Genomic DNA, 22,921 nt, shown 5'->3' on the forward strand with positions numbered 1-22,921 from the left:
TGCAAAATACACTTGATGCAAATTAAGGAAATGAGGGATCATTTTGTGTACATGAATCTTGCTCTTGCAAGATCCCTTCTGTATGTCCAAGTTAAAAATCCTGCTTAACTGAACTTCTGTGGCACTGCAGCTGCACACATGATGGAATGGTCCTTCAGGGGAGCTCCTAGTCAGGAGTAACCTCAGCTGTCCTAGAATACCCCGACTTGGCAGAGAAACAATTTAACTTCTAATTAGATCCACTGTGCAAGTATCAGGTAAATCAAAGAGGATGCATTTCTCAGTGCCTGATACAAAAATTCCAACATAATTGCTGTCAGAGCCTCATCATTTTCTATTACATTGTTAAACCCCCAGCAAGATCAAAAGCATCTGAAAAATTGTGAAGGATGCAACATTCATCTGATACATTTCTTACAGCTCTTATAAGGCTTTTTTCTCCCTCAGATCACAAATCAAACAAAAGGGGCACTGAAGTTTAAGAACATTCACTTGATTTTCTGATTTCCTAAGAACACAGATTGACAAGCAAAATGGTTGCATCACCCTCTTTGAGACAGAGCAGTGAAAAACTCTAACTCACATTCACTGAGTTTCTCCTGAACTTACAGGTGGCCCAGTATGGAGAAGAAAAAGCAATCAGAGAATCTGTATATTTGAACAATTGTTGTCAACATAAAAAACTGAAAAAACTCTTGTGATTACTACAAGTACATCAGAAGACACAGCAATATCCACATAAAACAACATGTTGCAAAGTAGAAGCAAGGTGATTCAGCTTGAATGAGTTTACATTAACAAACAGCTGGTGCTAGCTGATGATCAAGTTTAAAATCTTAACGAAGAGTCGGTAAAGAAATCAAACTGGAAATTACCATAATTTTACAAGCCCTATTTAACACCCCATCAAGTCTGCCAAACAGCAATCCAACTTCCAGGAATATTATTTTTCATATCTCTGAATTCAGGAATATCACACAGGCAGTGCCTGCCATCACAAATGGGAATCACTTCAGCAAGAGACTCTGTCATCACTACCAACAAACCACTCCCAGCTCAGGCAGGTGTGACCTTTGAAAAGGGTACCTGCTTGTCACCTCACCATTAAGTACTGTATCCATAATCTTCCCACCACTCTGCAATCTAAAAATATTGCCCAAGGCCTTTGTTTCCTTTTCTAGTCTCATAATTGCAGTCAGTTTCTGCAGCAGATTCTGACATTCTCTTGTGTGCTGGCTGAACTCATTCTGTCATGAAAGGTCAAAACGTAAACAGCTTCAGAATGTCAATAGGTGTTTAAAGTATTCCATCTCAACCCAAATTGCTTATGTGCTAAGCCATCAAGTGTTGATTCAGAGGTCATTAACTTTAAGGTAGGAAACTTGAGCTCATAAAGGGAAAATTTTCTCTTTACTTGCCTTCTTCAATAAAAATTTGAGTCCAGGTCACATTGACCATTAGCAGTTATTCAGAGTAAGATGAAGATTACTGCACTTCCTTAATCCTCCTTAGCAGTTCCATGATGTGTATTTAATGAGAGTGACATTTAATGTATTTACATTTTGGGAGCTTGCCTTGCTTAAGAAAAGAGGATGTCGTGCTACAGATCCATTTAATCAGACTTTCCCTGATTTACCACAGTCCTGCAAAGGAACTCTATTACAAGCCAAAATAAATCATACCTAATGCTATATAACATTTTTTTCATATGTGAATTTTCAAAGGCACTTTAAAAAAAGAGTTTAGGTTCATTATTTCTAGTAAAAAGAAAAACTTGTCGAGCTGGCCAGTTTGTTAGTGTCAAGCCAGGAATATAATGCAGGTCCCCTGCAGGGACTTAAACAGACTCAGCTGCCCAACACCAGACTAATACAGGCCAGACAACTGACGACTGTGTAATTGCAACATGGTTGAAAAGGAGTGCATTTGTGAGGAAATCAAAGAAAAGGAAGTATTGGTGATTCTCAAGTCCATAAACATTTTTTTGAATAAAAGAATTCTGAAAATCACTCTTTATTGATTTGCTAAAAATTAAGAGGGAAATTGATGTTAAATTTAGACCAGAACTGAAATATAAACTATAGTCTGCATTCCCCAAATTTAAATTCTTTGTTGACCAAGAGTCTTGTCTGCATTTTACATTATGATTCTGTTTGTTTTTTTCTTTAAAAAGAGAAGAATGATGAGAAGCAATTTTAGTTCTTTTTCCCATAGTTTTATAGTTTCAGTATTGTCTTCATCACTTTGAAGTTCAATAGTCTTTGATGAAGTTGAGTTTTAAGAGCTCATTTTGGTGCACTCTATTTATCAAAATAGCTTCAAAAAACTTATTCCATGTACCAGATCACCTATAAACCACATACATTTTAAATTCAGTTTGAAAAAAGAAGCCTACCAGAAAAATCCCACTGAGAGTATCATGAGAGAGTGGGACAACTGACTTTAAAGCTTGTGAGCTTATTTGCTTTAAAAATAGCGATATCTCTACATTGTTTCTTCTCTTTCTTTTTCCAGTATAAAAGAATAAAAAATATAAAACATTTATTTTCATGTTCTTAATCAGCTAGTGCTTGTTTGTTTTCAAACACTACCTTCAAAAAGGCTGAATAAGACCCAGATTTGCAGAAACAAACAAGCACCAAAATGTTATGATCAAATGCAGGGTATTTCAAGTCAAAAGGGCTCCTTGTTTGCAAAGTGAGGAGCAATTGAAAATAGAGTTTACAGTAAGGCTGCATTTCAAGCCCAGCTTCCTGTTTGATAGATAAATGATAGAGCTCTCAATGTACACTATAGCAGTTTAATTGAAAACAAACAAAAAGCCAGCTAGCCCCTGAAAAACAAATCAGAGATGGAATAATGAAATAATCCCCGCACTCTGCCGCAGTTTTCTAGGCAGTGCCTGTTGCTTTTATCCAGAACATGCATTTTAAACATTTTTGCTTATTTCTTGCTTTTTTCTTTGCAAGAACAGACAAAACTGACTAGAAGTCCCCTCCATTAATATGCCATATGCATGCTGTGCTCCAGCTGCCATGTTAAAAATACATAAGGCTAAATTAAAAACTGCTGCAAAGCCTTTTGGTGGCAATCAGATAACTCTCTATGTAAAATACGATTTAAAATGATAATATTTTCCACACATTTCATATCTGTAATATAGCTGAAGGATAAAAGAAGACTATATTTTGATAATTACCCTTTATGGACATTTTGTGTCAATGTTATAAATAAACTGTATTTCTAAATAGCATTTAAAAGTACAAGTACTGAGTCATAGCTTCAGCTGGTACAAACAGTAGTGAATCCAGCAATTTTCACCTGGTTCAGTGTCATGATCAAATGAGCAGCTTTTCTCTTTGGAAGGAAAATAAACCCTTGCAAAGTACTTATCAGACTACTCAATAAACGCAGTGAACTGAGCTGTGGTGTTCAGCCAAAGTCAGACCAAGCAGAAACAGTGAAATAAACCCAGTTTGTGGGAGATAGCGGTGCCAGGATGTAATGTTGTTTTGGTCAAAAGAAGGGAGAGCAGAAGGAAATGGAAGCTGGCAAATTTAACATGTGCATTGTGCTTGTTGTGGCCGTGAGCTCCGGAGAGCTCTGACAGTGAGCGGGGAAAGCTGGCTGACCTCAGGGGGAGAGGAATCCACAGTGGGGCGGTGGAACACCCTCCTAAAGCATTGCAGCTCAGGGAAATGCATTTGAACTGCCTCAGTCACAGCCTGGGGCACGAGAGAGGGGCAGCGAGAGAAGCTTATCCTGCTTTTTGGACTCTTGCGTCCGTCTCTCCCAAAAGCCCCGGGGAGGGCACTGTGGCCGCCTCACCTTCTGCAGGCCGCTCCTCAGCTTCCCTGGAACGCTGCTGGGAACAGGGACAGTCGGGCTGATCCTCCCCAGCAGCTCCTGGAGCTCCATCCCTCCCCACAGCCAGCAGCGCCACTCCCAAGCTGCCCAAGCCCCGCTGGCCAAGGGGGGGAGAAGAGCCGTGGGCCGGGGCTCTCCGGAGCTGGGCTCCCCCGGCTCCAGGCCCGGCTCCAGGCCCGGCTCCTCGGGGAGCTGCAGCCGCACGGACCCAAAGCCAAGAGCTCTGCATGGCCAGAGTCCAGCGCTGGGCTCGGCACAGCGCAGCTCATAAAATCCGAACCTCTCTGAGGGGCTCAGAAAGTCCTTCCTTTGCAGGTAAGGAGACTACAACCTAATCCATCATCCCGGCTTTCTTTGGCTTTGTTTTCACATGAGGGAAAGAAACTCATCAAAACTAGGGTTCAGCTGTACAGATCTATTTTTCTAAAGCAAAAAAATTATTGTTATGGACCATCAGTATATCTATAGAAAGGTTAATATTTTTCAAGCCAGAAAATAATGGGCATACCTAGATAATAATTTTAATAAAAAAAGAATATTGGTCTAACTCCATAGTAAAATCTACTAATTCTTCACTCCAGCTACAGGAAGTAAATTTCTAAATAAATGGTTGTTCCGCTTATTATGAGAAAAGTATTGGGAATGAAGCTGCTATCAGAAATAAATTAGAATAAAGAAATTCTTGTGCCATACATCATGAAACATTACTATGTAATTTATAAAAGACGCATTAAATTGTTTTTTATTGTATATTGGGGTAGTTTCATTATGCATTTAATACTAACAGATATTAAAATATCTGCTTGTTTACAACCTATAGTTTCAGGTTCAAGAAAATAGTTTGCATCATTCTGAGAACCACGTATATATAATAATACAAAGAGAAACTAAATCATAGGTGTTATAAACATGACAATGTAATGTATAGCAGGGGTGGAATATTGATATCTTCTGAGATCCAAATGCATTGATAATGCAAAATTTCTCTCCATCACTGGAGCTGTTCACACCAGAAAACTCCACTGAGTCAGATTTCACCAATTTAAGAAAAAAAATATTGTTAGACTTTTCCTGATAATTAAAATTTTTGGTATTTCAACAACACCAGAGCTATTTTTTGTTGTGATGGCAGGTCTGACCCAGGGTACAGGTACAGTGGATTGAACTGAACAATGCACTGCCAAGAAAAATCTATAAAATACCTTTATTGCGCATAATACTGTGAGAATTAGGTTATTGCTGTCTAATGGTGCCATAGGCAGGATAAGCCCTAGACATATCCAATTTGAAACAAGAGATTTTTGGTGCTTCTGCCTGTCCACTCTGCTCAGACAACAGACAATAAAGAGTCACATGAGCTTCCTCGGGATCTGCTTTTCTTTTTAGCATTGAACCCTATGATCAAAAATGAAATTTTAAACCCCTTTACTGAAATGTGTTGATTCCATACATGGTGAAGAGTTCCACAAGTCTTGAGTTTAGCCCTCAGTGCCAGTGCAGATTGAACAGTAGTGTGTGGATGGGTGCACATACCTGAGGAATGCAGTTAATGTACTGTGAAATTGCACAGCAAATGCAGATGTGAACAACATATAGACTGAGTGGTCATTTAGCAAAGCCTTCCAGACTTCCCAAAAATCATTGGCTCAGCACTGAAAGCAATAGATTACCTCTCTATTGTTAAATCATTAAACATGTTGGGTTAATGGATCTATAGTGAAATAGAAGATCAGCATTTTATAATAAGTATAAAACATTAAATTTGCTTTGAAAGCAACACAGAGTGTGTAGTACAGAAAATTACTTCACAGTAATTTTAACCCAAGAAATTGATCTGGACAAACACAATTCCAATATTCACACTTGAAAAATTTAGATTGGTTTTGACTCTTTTGTTCTATTAGTTAAAGTAACCCTGCTAAGTGTCTGAAGAAAATATTATGTGTCTATATTATGCAGGACAAACTTGCTTCTAAATTATATTAAAAATATGTATGTAATTTCCTTGATAAAATTGACTTTGACAGCTTTTTTCAGGGGAAAGTCCAATTCAGGGAAGTCTCCTGAGTGAAGAAGCACAGCTGCTTTGTGCAAGAGGAATTCAGGTGGAATGGGAACATGGCATCAATCTTTCAAGCAAACCTGTCCTTTTCACATCAGTGACTGACGTGACAGTTTCCAGGTCTGGAGGGAGCCTATAATTTACTTCCTTGTAGTCTGGTGTTTGTTTTTATTTTACTTTTGAGTGGTTTATTTCTCAGTGATTTGAGGTTTCTTTTGATAATTTCAATTTACTAGAAAATCAAATCAACCATTGCAATAAAATGTTTCTCTTTTTCTTTTCACTGGGTGCATGCCTGTTTCTCTCTGCAAAATGTCCTAGAACCATCTTATGATGCATTTCTAAAGGAAGTTTTCCCTCCTTAGTCCCCACATAATACAGCACACAGCATTACACAACCACCTCCCTGGCACATCTCAGACAGCTCCCAGGGACAGCTCTGAGATGCCCCAGCCCAGGTAAATTTACCCAGCTACTTTGGCAGATGCTGCACTGTGTGCAGCCTCTCGGCTCATTGTTCACTTGGGAATGAAGATCAAACCTCTTCTTTCAGATCCATCAAGTTTTCATTACTTTTCTCACTGCACAGAAGGGAAAAAGAAAAAAAAAAAAATAAAGGAATTCTAGGAACAGTGTTCCCTTTTCCTCCTCACACAGGAATCCACATTTGGCAGGATGACAAGAGTGAGCTGGCAGCTGCTGTGCTCTTGGTGGTGAGTCAAGGCATCTGCATCACCACAGAAAGGGAGTTCCTAGAATCTCAAACTGCCTTCCCTGATGGGGAGTAAGGAGGAACTACCTCAAACCAAATTATCAGAAGAAAGAAAAAACTTCAGAATGAATCAATAAAATGAACTGTAACAAATTGCTTTTACTGATTCAGCAGTTCTATTTCCTAAACTCTCCTGAATTCACTAAAGTTGCTACATATGGTGACCCCTTTTCATTTCCGTTCCCATTACATCCATCTTTGTCTTTCTAAGACAAAGACCAGACCTTTTTCCTTACTCCTGTCATTCTCTCTGATGCTTACTAATTTAGTTCATTCTTTGAAGCTACTAGGTATTTTCAGCCTCCAAATAATTATATAAATAGTAGTGGCAAATATTTTATTTGTTTTGTTTGAAAAGACAAACTGTGGACTATAATGATGCTGATTTATGCTTTTTAATTAAAAAAAGAAGCTTGGTAGACACTGCAGGATAGAAAAATGTAAGTAATTAAATTTTTCCTGCTGTTTTTTATACTGCTGATGCAGAGGTACTTTTTCCAGGCATCAGCTCTCATATCTAAATTTCAATATCAGTGGCATAATTTGAAGTCACAGAAATGCAGCTGAATTACTTCATCTCTAGGAAAAGATAAGCAATATGATTGCATTGTATCTATGTATGATTATTAAGCAAATAGTTGTATGGTGTAAGACCAAGAACCAGAAAATTACCCAAAGTATCTCATTATACAGTATAAATTCTCCAGATGCCCAATTCAAAGACCATAAAATGTTCATTTTCTAAGTATTAAAATATGTTTCATATTCACATTTCTATTAATTGAATAAACAAGATTAGCTGTGTTGCATCTTCAGTGTCTTTGCAATTTTATCTGCAGACTTATTAATATACTTTCACTTCTAATACTTGTGCTTTGCAAAATGAAGACTCACTTTGCAGATTTTCATTACATCTTGCTTTTTTGCAGTATTTCAGAGGATTGCAATTGACCTGTCACTCTCCTGCTTGTTTAAAAATTTGGGCAACATACAAATAACATATTTGCTCTTCAACAGAACTTCATGAAGATCTCCAAGAGATCTTACATACTTTTGTGCAGGAACCTCACAAATAATTATATATGGATGGCACAAGTAATAGAAAATATACAGAATCATCATATAGGTTGCAAACAAACAAATTAAAATATATTCTACAATACTTATAAGGGAAACAGAGAAATAAATACCTCGAGTTTCACAGGCCTCTCTAGCTCAAGTGAGTTTTATGTTTATTAAATATAAAGAAAATAAACAAAAAGTATTTTCAATTATTTAAGGAAAACAATTGTTTTGCAGCATGTAGAGAGTGTATTAAAACATTTGAAAAACAAAATTTTATCTTGTGAAATATAAATGACAAGTTGAAATTAAGAGGTCTCATGTGGACATTACATACTTTGATTTGGAGAACAGCAAATATGGTAAATAACAAACAGAAAAGCATATTTTAAAAATTATTATCAAACATCAGACATGGAACAAAATGCTTGATTTTGAGGTTCTACTTGACAGGATTTTTCATAATGGCAAAAATATATGAGACTGTAAAATATTCATGGAGTGCTTGAGTTTCTCAGTGCCAGAAAAATGTGAAACTGAACAGTCACACATCAACAATCATGGTATCCATGAGATACTGCTGAGGGTATCTTATGTTAAAGGTTCTGTGTTTTAAATTTGCTGGTTGTGAATTATTTACATTTATCCTAACTAATGTATCTTGTTAATTCATAGTTATGGCAAAGATTTCTTTGGTAGACTTTTGAATTTGGCTGTTCTAGCATAAACATAACTCAAACAAAATACAGGAAGAAAACCAAACTGGATCACATAAATAATTATGAGGAGGGGGAAATTTTCATCCATTTCCAGCGTGCTTGAGTTACAGGTTTGGTGCCCAGCATGTGATATCGAAATATGAGATTTAGCAATTCACAGAGATAAAAGAGCAATTCACATTTCCTAGAGTTGCCTCCATTATAAAACACCACCACTCCACTTACTTCTGAACATTATCTCTTGTTAAGGTTTGCTACCAACATGAGAGTTATTTATGTCTTTCTGTAGATAAATAATGCTCAGCTGACAAAAGCATGAGGTATTGCTGAGAGTTTCCCTATAAACAGCTATAATTCTGGTAAATGGCTCTTGTGGCTGTTCTGGACACCTCAGTAATTCTAAGAATTTTCTTATTACCAGGTGCTCTTTGTCTTCACATTAACTGAATCACTAAAATTAATTTTCAGTCTTCAGAAGTAACAGAGAAGAAAGTTCCTACTGAGAACTCATAGAAATGGACATTATAATGAAGGTAAATGAATGTATTATCTAAAATAAAGCACTGCTGTTATTGATATGATACACTTTAAATAACAAGACAGATACCATCCTGAGAGCACTGTGAGCATCCAGGACATTAATAAGTACAGACAAGGAGTTGCAGGGTTATGACATTTTCATTTATAACTGTATTTCATGGACTGACATTAGGGTTTGGTTACAGTAATTCACAATATTGTTTGAAAACAGACCTGTTCTCAAGAACCTACATAGTAAAAGTGGAAAACATGGAATTGGAATTGATATTGAAAAAACCTTGGGATGTGAGATATCCAGTTGCCTTGACCTATGAAATGCTAAACTTAAAGTTTATTTAAGCCAAAAATAGAGTCAGTGAGTATACAGACCGAATTCCAACACAGAGAAAGAAAACAAGAAAAGCTTAACACCACCTTATAGAGACATGCTGTCAATTTTTGAGTATAGTGGTAAATAAAAACAAGTCACTGGATGAGGAGTTGTTTCACACAGGCAGGAACTTTAGATGGAATATTTTGGACACACAGCTAAGATGGAAATCAGGCCTGGAAACCACCTCCAGTACGCTGAAAGATGACACTAAAATCAGCTCTTGCTATTGCTGTTGTCACCATGGGATCCTCACTCAAGGTAGTCTGTGTGTCTCTTAAATAAATGACAGAAGATACTTTTTGGCACCCACAACCATGTCATGCCAACAGAAAATTTCCTGTTTACTTCAAAAAGCTTCAGATCCAACCCTGTCTGTAGAGCTCTTCAAAATACACTGAGACTCATTGTGATTATTCTTCATTTTGTCAGGGCTTCTGTTTCCCTATAATGGGCTCAAGAAGGCCTTGAAGCTAACTTTGTCAGGCCAAATCCCTTTTCCTTTGGGAACAGTAAGGAAAACAAAAAAGCTTGAGCAAGTACAGCTGGTTTGCACCTCTCATCCCATCAACAGCAACAATTTCAAGGGCTAAGAGATCTTTTCCTCATGTCATGCTGCTACTCAGTGCACATGCATAATGTTTTCTTTTATTTTGGTTAATGCTTATTACTAATGTATGTAACATGTGGTAGCCTGTTATAAATTCAATTAAATGTTAATGTAAACATCTGCTTGACTTCATCTGTATACTGATATATCAGGCCAAGAACTAAAAGTTTCACCCTGTGAGTTGTTTTTACATTATGTGCCCATCCAAGGAGAAAGAGACAAGGGAAAAGAACCTGTTAAATTGACACTGGGCAGCTACAAACTTCTCTAAGTCATTAACACTATAAAAGATAGCTGTATCAAAGCAATTGAGATTAAAGGTACAGCAGTTAAAACATTTCTCACAGGGCTCAGGAGTACCAGTGACTATTAAAGCAAAAATAATAATCTCAAAGAGAGTGCAATGGGAAATATCACAGTGTTTGGAAACAGCAGAGTGAAGCCACTTGTACATGCAGGAATAGCTACACGCACTGGACACGTTCAACTTGTCAAAAAATGACACAAGTCTCAGACACAATCACAGGTCACTCATAGAAGAGTCACCCTGAGGAAGCAGCTCCTGAGAAAGGCACATAAATAATAGTTTCAACTATTACAGCTCATATAAGAAGAAACAGAGATGGCCAAACAAGCAACAGCAACTTTGGAATGTGAAACATTACTTAAATGCATCCCTGAAACTGAGAAAAGCTAGAAATCATTAGAGAAAATCTGCTCCGCTCTATCATGCAACAAAGCAATTATCACCTTCCTCTTAATGTAATTTCAAAGCTTGATTTCAGACAAACCATCTCAAAATTAAACAGAGCTTCAGAAAGCAGAAAAATTTTCATATGGACTTATCATAGAGGGAAGATAAGAATACCATCAGTCACATCAAACACAAGAGCTACCCACAAGTTCCTGGTGTGCTGGAGAGCAAGAAGTGTTTCCTCTGCATGGTGTAGTCTGCCAAAGAAACCAGTTGAAAATTCAGCTGCTGACAGATGAACATGTGTGCTCTGACTCACAGGAAAACACATACATGACTCTGTAAAGAATCATTGATGCACCCCAGCAGCATTATATCCATTTGAACTCTAAAGCTACAAAAGTCTCAATATCAAAAAATCATGCATGTGAGGTTTTTTTTCCTCCTCTGCACCTTCATATGTGGCTGGAAGATCTGGCATTAAAAGTCAGCTCAGAGTCTCAAGCCTGCTTTTTCCTTCTTCTCCAGTACTGTGCCTTTGATTGGCAGCCTCAATTAAAAATGGTGCCATGCAATCCTACTAATTATTGTCCTGCCTAATTCTTGTTAAGTCTGAAGGAATTAAGTTTGGAAAGAAGTTGGTGAATCAAAAGAACCTGTGGGTTGTTATGGTATCTGACTTACTAACACTGTAGCATGTAAACTAACAAGATAAAACAGGTCAGGATGGATAATAAACCAACACTAGTGGACCAAACTAAAAGAAACATTTTAAGTTTTGTGGGTTATAACATTTAGAACACTGCTTTAACTGTACTAATTTTCTCACCCTTGGGAAGCAAAAATGGAGCATCAGTGGTCTCTCATGTCAGTGCTATAGAGGTTGGTGAAAATGTTGGTGGAATGTCTTGAGGACTTTGAAGCTAATTGGATTAGTGCGTATGTAATTAATAGGATTACTCTCACTCTGCACATTAATAGGATTTTTCCTTATCAATTCCAAGCTTAAATGTTATGAAACTGCATGTGTCTGTATACATCCCCCAAGAACTCTGTGGATCAGGACAGCTCCCAGTCTCATAATTGCGAAGCAGTTTCTCTAGAAGCTCCCCTCTGAATATATTTATCTGGGCTTTGCAACTCTTCTGAATAAAAATATACACTCAAGCACATAAATGTTCTCCAATGTCTTCTGTACACCTTTATCTGTTCTAAATTGAACTTTCCAAGTACACATACCTACTTTACTGAAACAAGATTTTCACTGAACACATAATACCAAGTTCTCTGCAAGGCTGCATTCAAGATTACTTTTTTCCCCTACAACCAATTTCCAATCCATTAAGCTGCTCTACTTTTCTCTTTTCAGCAGCTATTTAACTTGGACATTAGCCTTTGTGGCTGGCCACAGTCTCTTAAACACTTTTCTTTGCAATAGACTTTCCTAGCTTGTCAGTTACATTTTTCCTAGAGAAATATGATGGGGAAACCATTAATCCTTAGTACGCTATTTTTGCTGCCATTTTTAGTTTTTAACCTCCCAGGAAGCTTTCATATAAAACCTCAGAGAAACAAAATATTTTGGTCAAAGTACAGTATTGAATCAGTGGAAATGAGCCCACTTCAGTGCACGACTGTTTACATCACCTATTTAGTTGGCAATTTGCACAGACCAAACAGATCAATGCACACATCCTTGACATGGCACAGTAACTAATTCTGCCTCCATTTCCTCAGCAGAAACATCATCTTCATGATGAGGTTCTTGACTTACTCTGGGAGTTTGAAACTTGAGAATGAATTAACTCACAGACTGCGCAAAACCTGTAAAAGCTAAGAAAGGATTAAGAGTGTGCTGCCACTCTTTCTGGTAAAAGGGAGAAGTGATTTCTTAAAAGCTGCTTGACTTCAGCAATAAGACCACCGTAAAAATTGAAGTTAACTTGCTGGCAGACCTGGCAGAAGACAATATTTGCTAAGCACAGGGTGTTTATATGTCTTGCACTGAGCAGATATAATTTTTTTCATTACAGGGTGTCTGGATGAGTCACAAGAACTCCTAGTTAGAAAAAACACACTCTCCATTAAAAAAAAAAAAAAAGGATAAAGGAAAAAGGAAATACTTAATTCCTTCCTGAGAAGATGAGCTAATGGCCCAAAATTTCAGAAAAAAAACAAATTATGGTGAATCTTCAGAACTTGTTTCTCTGCAGATGAGCAGGAGCACAGTGTACAGCCAATACAAAGAAAACATCTGAATGCCCCCTTCTGCAATGTAAGAGTGACACATATTGCCCAGTGAAATCCATAAAGGACCTGGGTTGGAAAGTAACCTGACCCCTCACTGACCTTTTTAGAGGCTGCTACCTGTTTTCAGCCATGCTCCATTTCTCAGTGAGAGAAAAAATGCACGTTCGAGCAAGGGAAAAAGAGTCTGCAGGTGTGTTAGAGTATAAATTAAAATGCCTGCAGGAAGATGCTTAGCCTATCCCTAAAATCAACCTCTCGTCTCAAACCTCCTCATAATTTTAGTCAGGGTAAAGGTAATTTTTTCAGGCAGCACTGTACAAAAAGAGTGTATCATTGAGAGGATGCATTCAAAGACAGTCATAAAGAACATACCCCCATGACAAGAGAAGATGAGGAGAGCCCCATGTGACTTCCCTTTATCTGCCCATTAATATTTTTGTTTTCTCAATCTGTATTTCAATCCTTTTCTCTAGCCACAGATCACACACCCTGCTTGTATGTGCTTGGCAAAAAAAGAAAAAAAAACAAAAACCATTTGGCTTTTTTTTTCTTTTTGATGTATATTTTATTACATTTCTGCAAACAGAGATGTTTTAGAATTCATTTCTTGTTCTCATGTGTTTCTGATTGAAAAATCTGACTTGAAAATTGAGTTTTCCGGTTTATGTTTCAGTAGATCCAAAGTAACTCAGTACTGGTTCATGCATTTTGTCTGCTGAGAAATTGAATTGACTTAATCAGAATCACTTTAAAAAATAAGATTACAGGAAAAGAGGAAAAAATGGTGTGATAATTACCACAGATACAGATTGACCCTATATTAATCTTTGATACTCACAAGACTGGGTTGCAATCTCATTAGGAAAAAAAAACACCTTATTTTTGTATGCAGTAATTGTCTTGCAATTGTTTGCAGCAAAGGCATGACAAAGTAACATGGATTTTGTATGTCTGTCTTATGGTTTATCTGATTAAATCTGGAAAAGCACCAAACACAGAAAGACTACAAAAAGTTATAAAAATAAAAATTTGATCTTGTATTAAAATGAAGGCTCTAAAATTTGAACCTCAGGTGCTAGCTACATATTTCACCTCAATGCAGGCTGGAAACAAATCATAATGTCATCTGGAAAAAGTCCATGCCTTGTAAGTTTGCATAAAATTCTGGTTTCGTTTTTATTACTTCTGGTGCTGCTTCATAGATAAATATGTTTTATTGTAATAGCAGTAAAGTCTTTGGCAAAAGACTATCCCCACAACCATAGCTCAACTCATTGCCTTGTTCAGGGCAGAATTCAGTTTCTGCTGGAGCACTGAACCAGTCAAGAATTTCACCAAATAATAGATTCCATTAAAAAGGAAAACAATACATGAAAGTCAGTAGAGAAATTTCTTGTTTCAAACTACCTACTTATAAAAGTTCTTTGGACAGTCCCTAAGACAAATTCAGTGTGCAGTTTAAGCATCTCCTCTGCTGGTTTTTATACAGATTACAACATACATCAGTAAGTACTACAGGTCACTGGAGTGGTCACAATCTCTATTTTAAATAATCATATTAAACCCCAATGTTTAGATTAATTAGTTTGGCTAACTTGTACTATCTCCAGCTATAAAAGATTCACAGATCTATAATTCTATCTAATTATGCTGAAAATTAAATGTGAATATATTGCAACTGAATCACTTGCAAGAAAAGGTCTCTTTTCAATTGACTTATCAATTGATTGACAAGCAACTTATCTTAAGGAGAGCATATTGAAAGTGAACCGTTTGTCCTGGAGTGAAGATCCTAGGAATATCACCCAGTGGCATGCTTGAGGTAAAAAGAAATTTTATACACTAATCAGTTTTTTTAAAAAAAATTATATATTTGAGTGGAGTCATCTTTTAAAATGTAAATAAACATTTTTCAAGAGTTCCTAATTCTAGATCTGTGCAGGGAGAAATGGTGTGTTACTGGGAACAGTTTTGAAGTGGTTTGGCACAAATTCACACAGAATGGAGAGATCAGCAGTATCGTAGAAATAAATGTGATAAAAATATATGCATAAATATATGTATATAGCATCATATATAGAGGAAATTCAGACATATTTACATGACAATGTGGGATATCTGAATAAAGACTAGAATTGGAAACATTTTTAAAACTACACTTGTACAAAACAACAGAGATCATCTACAATATGCAGGTTTAATTTTTCTCCCTTAGTACCTACAAAATAGCGTGTTCTTGCCACCACTTCAAATTAAACATGTGATGTGTATACTCAATACATTTGACAACATTTCTAAAAGAGCACAGATGAAAAGATTCCACATCTTGTGCTCTGTACAAATGACAAATGCACAGTACAGAGAAGCAGGGTTAGAAGCAGCACAAGGACATTGCTGAGCAATAAGTAACGATAAAATGTACATAGTAGAGCCATCATGGAAAAAAAATGTTTACATAGGACAGAAAGGAAAGGTGAAAGAAAAAATATTCTTTCATATTCCTTGGTACTTTTCTTAACCATTTCCATCCTTGGCATGGAGCAGCAGGTGACCATTTTTAAACTCTGACGTATTATTTGCCATAATACAAACCTAATTATTCTAATTTAGTTTTTAATTGTAAATTTGCCCCTCAGGCCTCCAGGATCACACATTACTCTAAATTTCATAATAGTTCTTAACACAGAGTTTCATATTACTTTTTTCCTTCAATTAGATTCAACAGGATTTTAATTAACTTCTCAGAACATAACTTTATTTTTAAATGCTTTCATAGCTGGTCATTCATACATTAATAATGAACAACTATCAGATGTGATATACTTAAGTTTTATTATTTTAGTCTTTCCTTCAATAACATTAATCAAAACTTGTTAATCATAAAATAGTTTTCTGTCCTAGAACCCTCATGATAAAGGCCAACCTTCAAACACTTGCAATTTAGTGAGCATGGTGGAAAAAAATTTAGCATAAGGTACTCAATGTTGTATCCCACTCAGAGTGTTAAATACTCTGGAATGTCCCCAGGAATGCATTAGCACAGAAGGTGGGATATACTGTGAAAAGAAAATCCTGACAAACTCTCAACTCCAACAAGCTGTCAGTGCTGAGAGGCCACGAAAATCACTCCCTGCTAGACCAGAGGGCTCCAGAGGGGGAATGGGGTGGCTGCTGTTGGCACATCCCCACCTGCTTGTGAATGAAATCAATATACCAGGTGAGAATAGGAAAACCTCAAAAAACCCCACATTTCAATTTTTATAACCTGTGAACTAAAAATGCAATGAAATTGTTTCATTTGCAGCTATTCTCTGCGTCAATCACATCATTTTTGCTTGAAACGGTTATGAGATTTTGAGCAGGTTAACAAGAAATACAGGTCTGTTTCAAACAAAATTGTGTTGCTTCATGAACTCTAGGACATAGAAACCAGTCTTATGCCTTGGGATTTTTATTTACAGAACCAAACTTTCTTACTTTCCTTAAAGTGCATTTTAACCTATTATTCTTCAAAATATATATGAACACCTGTGTTTACAAGTGCAGAACTCTAGCCTGAGGTTTTCTGGTATATTTACCTCGTCACAAAATAGTGCTGCCAAGTCAGTATATTCAATACAATCTATCCAAGGAGAACAACCAATCTGAGAGTGTTTTTCATCAAGCAAAAAGCAGTATTCATCATCAAAAATAGAATGTGTATGTAGTCTGGACAAAACCACCTCCATGCACACCTACACCAGCTAAGTTCCTTTATCACAATAAACATCTTCTGGATGCTGCAGCCAACTAGAAAGATCTGCCTCCTTCTCCTGGCTGCTGGACACCCACCATCTTTAAGAGTGTGTCTATTACAAAATTCAAAGTTGTAATTTATGGAGGCTTGCTGCTGTTGGCTTTAAATCCTCTGTCTTTGCTGCAGAGGGGAGCGTTGCTATGGCAGCATCAGAGTCAATGCAGGCCACAAACCCTGCCCAAGTTCAGGGGCTTGGTGTCCACTCCATTCCTGGTTGCCATGGCTGCACTGCTCTAAGTACCAGCTAATTTAACAACTTATAATCAGCCTCTGTGCATTGCCATCTTTGTTTTAAATTGTTCTGTAAGGGTGGTTCTGGGATTGCAAGAAAATGGTTCTGCTTGTTATTCCCCGATCTCCCTAAACGGAAGGGAAACAAGAACAAGGTACATGACCTCGAAAAAGCATTTTTTAAAAAGCCATTCATACAAATAAAATCCTTACATTTTAGAATACTTAATAAAAGCATTTATTTAGCCATCTGACAATACGTAGAAGTAAACCACTGCTGTTTATTGCCCTCCATCCCCATTTCCTCTGGGTTCACACACTCACCACGACAAGTGGCGTACTCTTTCTTCTGACCGGTGCCCCAACCCAGATGATTTCGGTGAAAAGTATACTAAGATTCATTTTGTAGGGCATTTATTTTCTTTAAATACCCAAATAACTCTATACTGAAGTCAAGAACAAGTTATGCCATATTCTGCAGTATCTAAGAGGGAAACAAGTTAAAGTCGGAAAATTATTTTTGGTTTGTTTGTGTTTAGCTGTAAAACCTCCAACTCAACATGTCACCTAATATATGGAATTTGTCATCACGTTGCAGTGTTTTTATCAAAACATCCAGACTGTTTTAAATCCAATAAGTTCTGCAGCTTTTCTGACTGTAGACTACAGGAAAAAAAGGGAAAATTAGAAGAATATCAACCTCCTTTCCTAGCAGGAGATGATGATGATATTCTCCAGACAAGATTCAGTTGCATTGCAAGACATAAGAGCATCAAATTCAGTTAAATTCCCCCAGTTTTTACTTCCCACTCCTGTCACTGTTAGTATGAGTCACTCCTGAGTGTGCTGAGCATCTCTGCTTTTCAGCAGGACAGGAATGGTATTTTCTGTGATATTTCCCAACAAAGTTTAGGATGCAGCACACTGTGCTTGTAACAGTCGGTTTAGGGAGTTAAACAATGGCTCTGCTGCTGGAAAAATCACAGTGAGTAATGGGAGTCTCAGATTTTCTGATTGATGAGACTTGAGTTTGAAATTAAATTACTTTCCTTAATTATCAGAAATTACTCCACTAAAAATAGTTTGTAACCAAGTTTTTAATCCTTTTTTATTCTCTTTCCTTCTTCTCCCTAAAGGACCATAGCTCAGAATCTGAGGAAAATTGTTCCTTCTATAAATGCTTACAAAATATTTCTTTAAAATAATGTGCAATTGTTTTTAAACATTTCCATTTCACAAATATCAAAGTAGCCTTAAAAATACCTTTCTTCCTACCATTACCTAAGAGACAGAGAATACAAACTCCTCATACCTTTTCTCTTCTTGCTAAAGTTCAGTCAAAATAATCTGCATGACAAATCACTGGAGAACTGTCACTTCCTTTTCTAAGTAAAAATGCAGTGTACAGGGAAAGCCAGGTTAATCCTTTCAGAAGAAAGCTGGCCAATATTTGCTGTTCATGTCATAAATGTACTTGTTCCCATTAATTATGTTTCCTTCCTTGCTTAAGCATCATATTTAACAAGATTGCAGTGTCCATAGAGGGCACCACAAAGGTCTCTTCCCCATGTGCACAGCTCTCCAAGCACTGAGTTCTAACATAACCAACTCTCAGTAGCATCTGAAGGCAAATTCTGTGAAATGGAAAATGTCTCACTTGACCCAGACCCCCTCTTTGCATTTGGGGTAAATATTCCAATTATTTTCCAATCTGTCTGTCACCACTCTCATTTACTGGAGTCTATATTATGCCAGAAATAATTGCTCTTGTTGAACAAAAATCTGTTTCCTTTTCCTAAGACTGGAGCTGAAAGTCAAATATATTCATTGCTGCCTACATTTATAACGGAGTTCTGCAAACTATCACACTGAAACAAATGAAGCATTGTGAAACATATCTGTTGATCCTTTTCACTAAATAATAAGAGATTTCTTTTTTTTTACCAGCACTGGCAGGTCAAACATTTACTTAGATGGAACATTCTTGGGAGTACTCACAGAAGCCAAAGAAATCAGGTACTCTTTACTAAACTTAAAATCATTATAATAAAGTAGATCAGTGTTTAAAAATACTGGGGAGTTTAAAAAGAAAGAAGAGTGTACTTCAAGTTTGAGGCAGAAAAATTTAGAGGCTGCTTCAAGAGAAGCTCAGAATAAGGGCATCCATACCTTAATTTGTATTCAGCTACTGCTTGAAAAATCATAAGAGAAGGCTGATTTTCATGTATTTCTCTAATTTCCTGCATGCAATTCTCTTGAATTTCAAAGCTATATCCAGGACACTGACTTCCTAGACTAACCCTCAGGCTATCTAATAATAAAAAAATGTAGTATTAAAACCATTTTTCATCATTAGGAATTTCCTAGAATGACAACAAAGAGCTCCCACATAAGTATGTACTGGAGTCAATGTGACTGCTCCAGATCTAAGTACATGGAACAGAGATGCTGAGCCTAGCTGCTAATGAAGAGCAATCTTTAAATGTGTCTAATTTTGAAGCAGAAAGGTTTATTCTAGAGAAAAATGAGGCAGAGGGACAGCAAAAAAACTGTAACTCAGAAACAACATTTACCCTATTAATGTGATTTCTGCTCAGAAACAGTTACTTAAATTATTTTCAGAGTTCATTATGAGCTTATACTGCATACACAGGAATGCTGGATAGAATTGATTTAGCATAAGACTGTATATACACAGGCTCAGAACTAGAATGACATTCCTCTTTTGTATTTCAGAACTCACAGTGCTAAGCAGGTTGCATCAGAACTTCTACCCAAAACTACAAATTTCACCTTAAATATTCCTCTCAAGATACATCATTGTCTTGTGCTGGGATCCAGAACAAAAGCTACTTTAGGCAAGTGGAAAGGCTGCCACCAATGTCAAGCTGTGTCAAAGGCCATTGGCAAAGCCACCTCTGTGGGAAAAGGGATAAAGAAAAGTCAGGAAAGTGAAGGAACAGATGGATGTGAAAATTATACTTTGGGAATAATAATATCTGGTCCTATCCCAAGAGCCAAGGCATTTTGTAGATCATGTTTAAATTCAATTGAAGAAAGAACTGCTAATGCTGATGGATGCTGATGGATGCTGATGTTTGTTCACATTATCTACCAGAAAGCAAGAAAAATTTAAAAATAAATACATTTTAAAAAAGAATTAGTTTTGAAGGGAGGGATCAATACAGTAAAAGAATCAGAATTACAAAACACACTGTGCCCAATACAATGGTGCAGAGGAGTACAAACCTTGACTGTAAATTAAGATGAGCAGGGATGAACTCTGGGTTTATAAAGAGCTTAGCAAAGTTATCTCTCATTGTGATGAAATTCTTGGGAGCTCTAAGAATACAAACAATGATGGGAAAGGAACGCAGCAGGCACAGCCACCACACACCCTTCCACACATTCCAGCAGAAGCTGGGCAGATTGTGTGAGGCAAACAAGAGATTTCTGCCAGCAGCAGTGAAGTTTCTCTGTTTTCTGTTATGGGCAGCCCAGGAGCCAGAGTGGATCCCAGAGCATCCCCAGGTCCCTGCCTGAGGAGCCCCTGGTTGGTGTCACCCTGGTCCCCTCTGCCAGGTGTGGCAGGTTACACACAGGTAACCACACCCCACAGCTGTCAGAGTGACCTGCTGAGGTGCTGGAACATTATTGCTCCTTCCTGAAAGGGAAAATCAAACCACATGAGAATCTTGTACTCCAAGAAAGGTGTGTATGTGGAGGGCAGGCAGATATCAATAGGCACATAACACTGAGTACTTTGGGGAATTAAAAAACTATCTGAATTGGATATTTTTCACCAGTTTATTGATGATGATATCTCCTCTTTTGCATTTTCAGGTAGCAGTACCTTAGGATTAAAGCTATTGTGCAGAAAGATGTCAGTTCCAGCTGCTGTTTCATTAAAAAAAAAAAAATTATCATTCCAATTTTTCATAGACTGGCTTGTAGCCTGCAAATTAGTATCTGAGCTTTTGCCAGAAAACAACAAGGGGCTCGGCACCAGTGCTTTTTGATCCATAAGTGTTTCTTTCCTGGTAGGCAGTGTCTTGTTAGACCTAGGTCAAAAGCCACCCTATATAAAGAAATCTACAGGTAAAGGCCTATTTAAACCAGAGCTAATTGTGATAAATGCTAGCATTCATTACCTGAAAAATAAAACCCCAAACCACTGTGGATGAACTGATGCTCTACATTATTAATTTCAGGCAACACAAAAAGTAGTTTTTATGAAAAAAGCACCTTATCTAAGCTATCTAAAGAGCGTCTTGATTAAAGATCAAAAGCAAATAATAACAATAAAACCTATTATAAAAAATTATTTTAAAAAAATCAATTAAGAAATATGGTTGGCTTTTCAGCAGTGACACCTCTGGCTTAATTTCCTCCCTCTGGGGCAGATTCTCAGGTGGTATAGAATCTCTCCAACACATGCAAGACAGACAGCAATAACAAGCATTAGGCAAATGAAAAGCTTTTCTCAGAGTGTCAGCCCTTATAAAAGGCCATTCATTTCCCTTTGATCTCTATTTCCCCATCACTCACTCCTGTGGCAGTTGTCATACACCACCCTGCTCAGCTGCAAATTCATATTTCCATTTTATTGCATATGCCTTGAAAAGTTCTTTCCTCGTGACACCTTTGACTTACATTAACAGCAAAATAAAGACTGAAAAAGGCTGTAGTGGTTTCTGGACTTAATCACATTATCATAGTGGACCTCTGCATTTTTTCTTATAACAACATGCATTTCAAAAGCCTTCATAACTGTGTCTGTGTACATATAGATATATGTATGCATTAGTATCTCCTGCTTCCTGTAAGAAAACTGTTTGTCTACAAGGGCATCTGGTGACAGCACATTTGCTTTTCAGGTGTATTTCCACAATTTTTTTTTTACATTCTATACCATTACCAAGGAATAGCTCAAAGTTCAGTGCATCAGGAACACAAGATTTTTTTTTTATTTATAGGTGTGCCACTGTATACTTTAATTCCAGATATGATCAATCTCCCTCTAAAGGAAGTACACTATGTTTTATTAAAAACTTCTGAGAACACAATTCTCACAGTAAGTGAAAGTGTAAATAAATATTCTTGCAAGGGACATATAAATTATTCTAAGTCAGCAGCAGCATATCAGTTAGGGATGATTAGATTCTTTACAACACCACCTTATGAAAAGGAAAATGTTATATTTAGTCCAAATTGGAATTTTTAATGAGTGATATTTTTGTGAACTTTTGGGATCAATGAACCTTCTGTCATAAACTAAAGCAAAACCTTTACTGTAGGACTGAACATTTTTTTGGAAATTCAGGTTTGCACAGGTTGTGAATCTGAAATATTAACACCTGGAGAGCTCAGCTGCAATCAGCCCTCATTGTAACAGGTATTTATATAGAGAGAGGCACAACTCCATTATCTTACTATCAAAATTGCTTAAGTGCTAGAGAGAGGACAAAAGGTAAAAGGCAGTCAAGGTCATGTGTTACTCCAGGCTCAAAAGTCAATTTGACACCTGGTTAACAACATTTCCTACACTGTCCTCCAGCCTCTGACAGCTAAATCCATTTTAAGAGAAATAGCATCACAAAGAAAATGCATGCAAGTGTATATTCTTCCAGGGAACTATTCTAACTTCAACAATGCAGGAAAAAAAATACCCTAACACATTGCCCTGGAGGCAAACTCAACAATACGTGGTCTCTAATGCATAAAATAGTAAAGAAACATGGTGTTTCCAACTTCCATGCAGATATATTTAAAAGTATATACAGAGTATCTATCTGAAACACACCAGTGAAGGATCTCTGAACACTGCAAGAAAATTACCTCAATTCATTCTCCTTTCCTCTCAAACCCAGTAAAGGAATCACTTACAGAAATCCCTTACAGAAACAATGCTGACTATTATTGCCAGTGAAAGTTATGAGTCTACACTT

General features: G+C 37.0%; 1 long non-coding RNA gene across 2 annotated transcripts in view; it reads right to left on the reverse strand.

The window, feature by feature from the left end:
- Nucleotides 1-22,921, reverse strand: part of LOC148183086 (uncharacterized) — a 39,900-nt gene that overhangs the window by 12,942 nt on the left and 4,037 nt on the right. The gene's annotated exons all lie outside the window — the stretch shown is intronic.

This window comes from Pseudopodoces humilis, chromosome 15, assembly GCF_049639895.1.
Source record: "Pseudopodoces humilis isolate 2021_Gansu_Grassland_sample_001 chromosome 15, ASM4963989v1, whole genome shotgun sequence".
NCBI lineage: Eukaryota > Metazoa > Chordata > Aves > Passeriformes > Paridae > Pseudopodoces > Pseudopodoces humilis.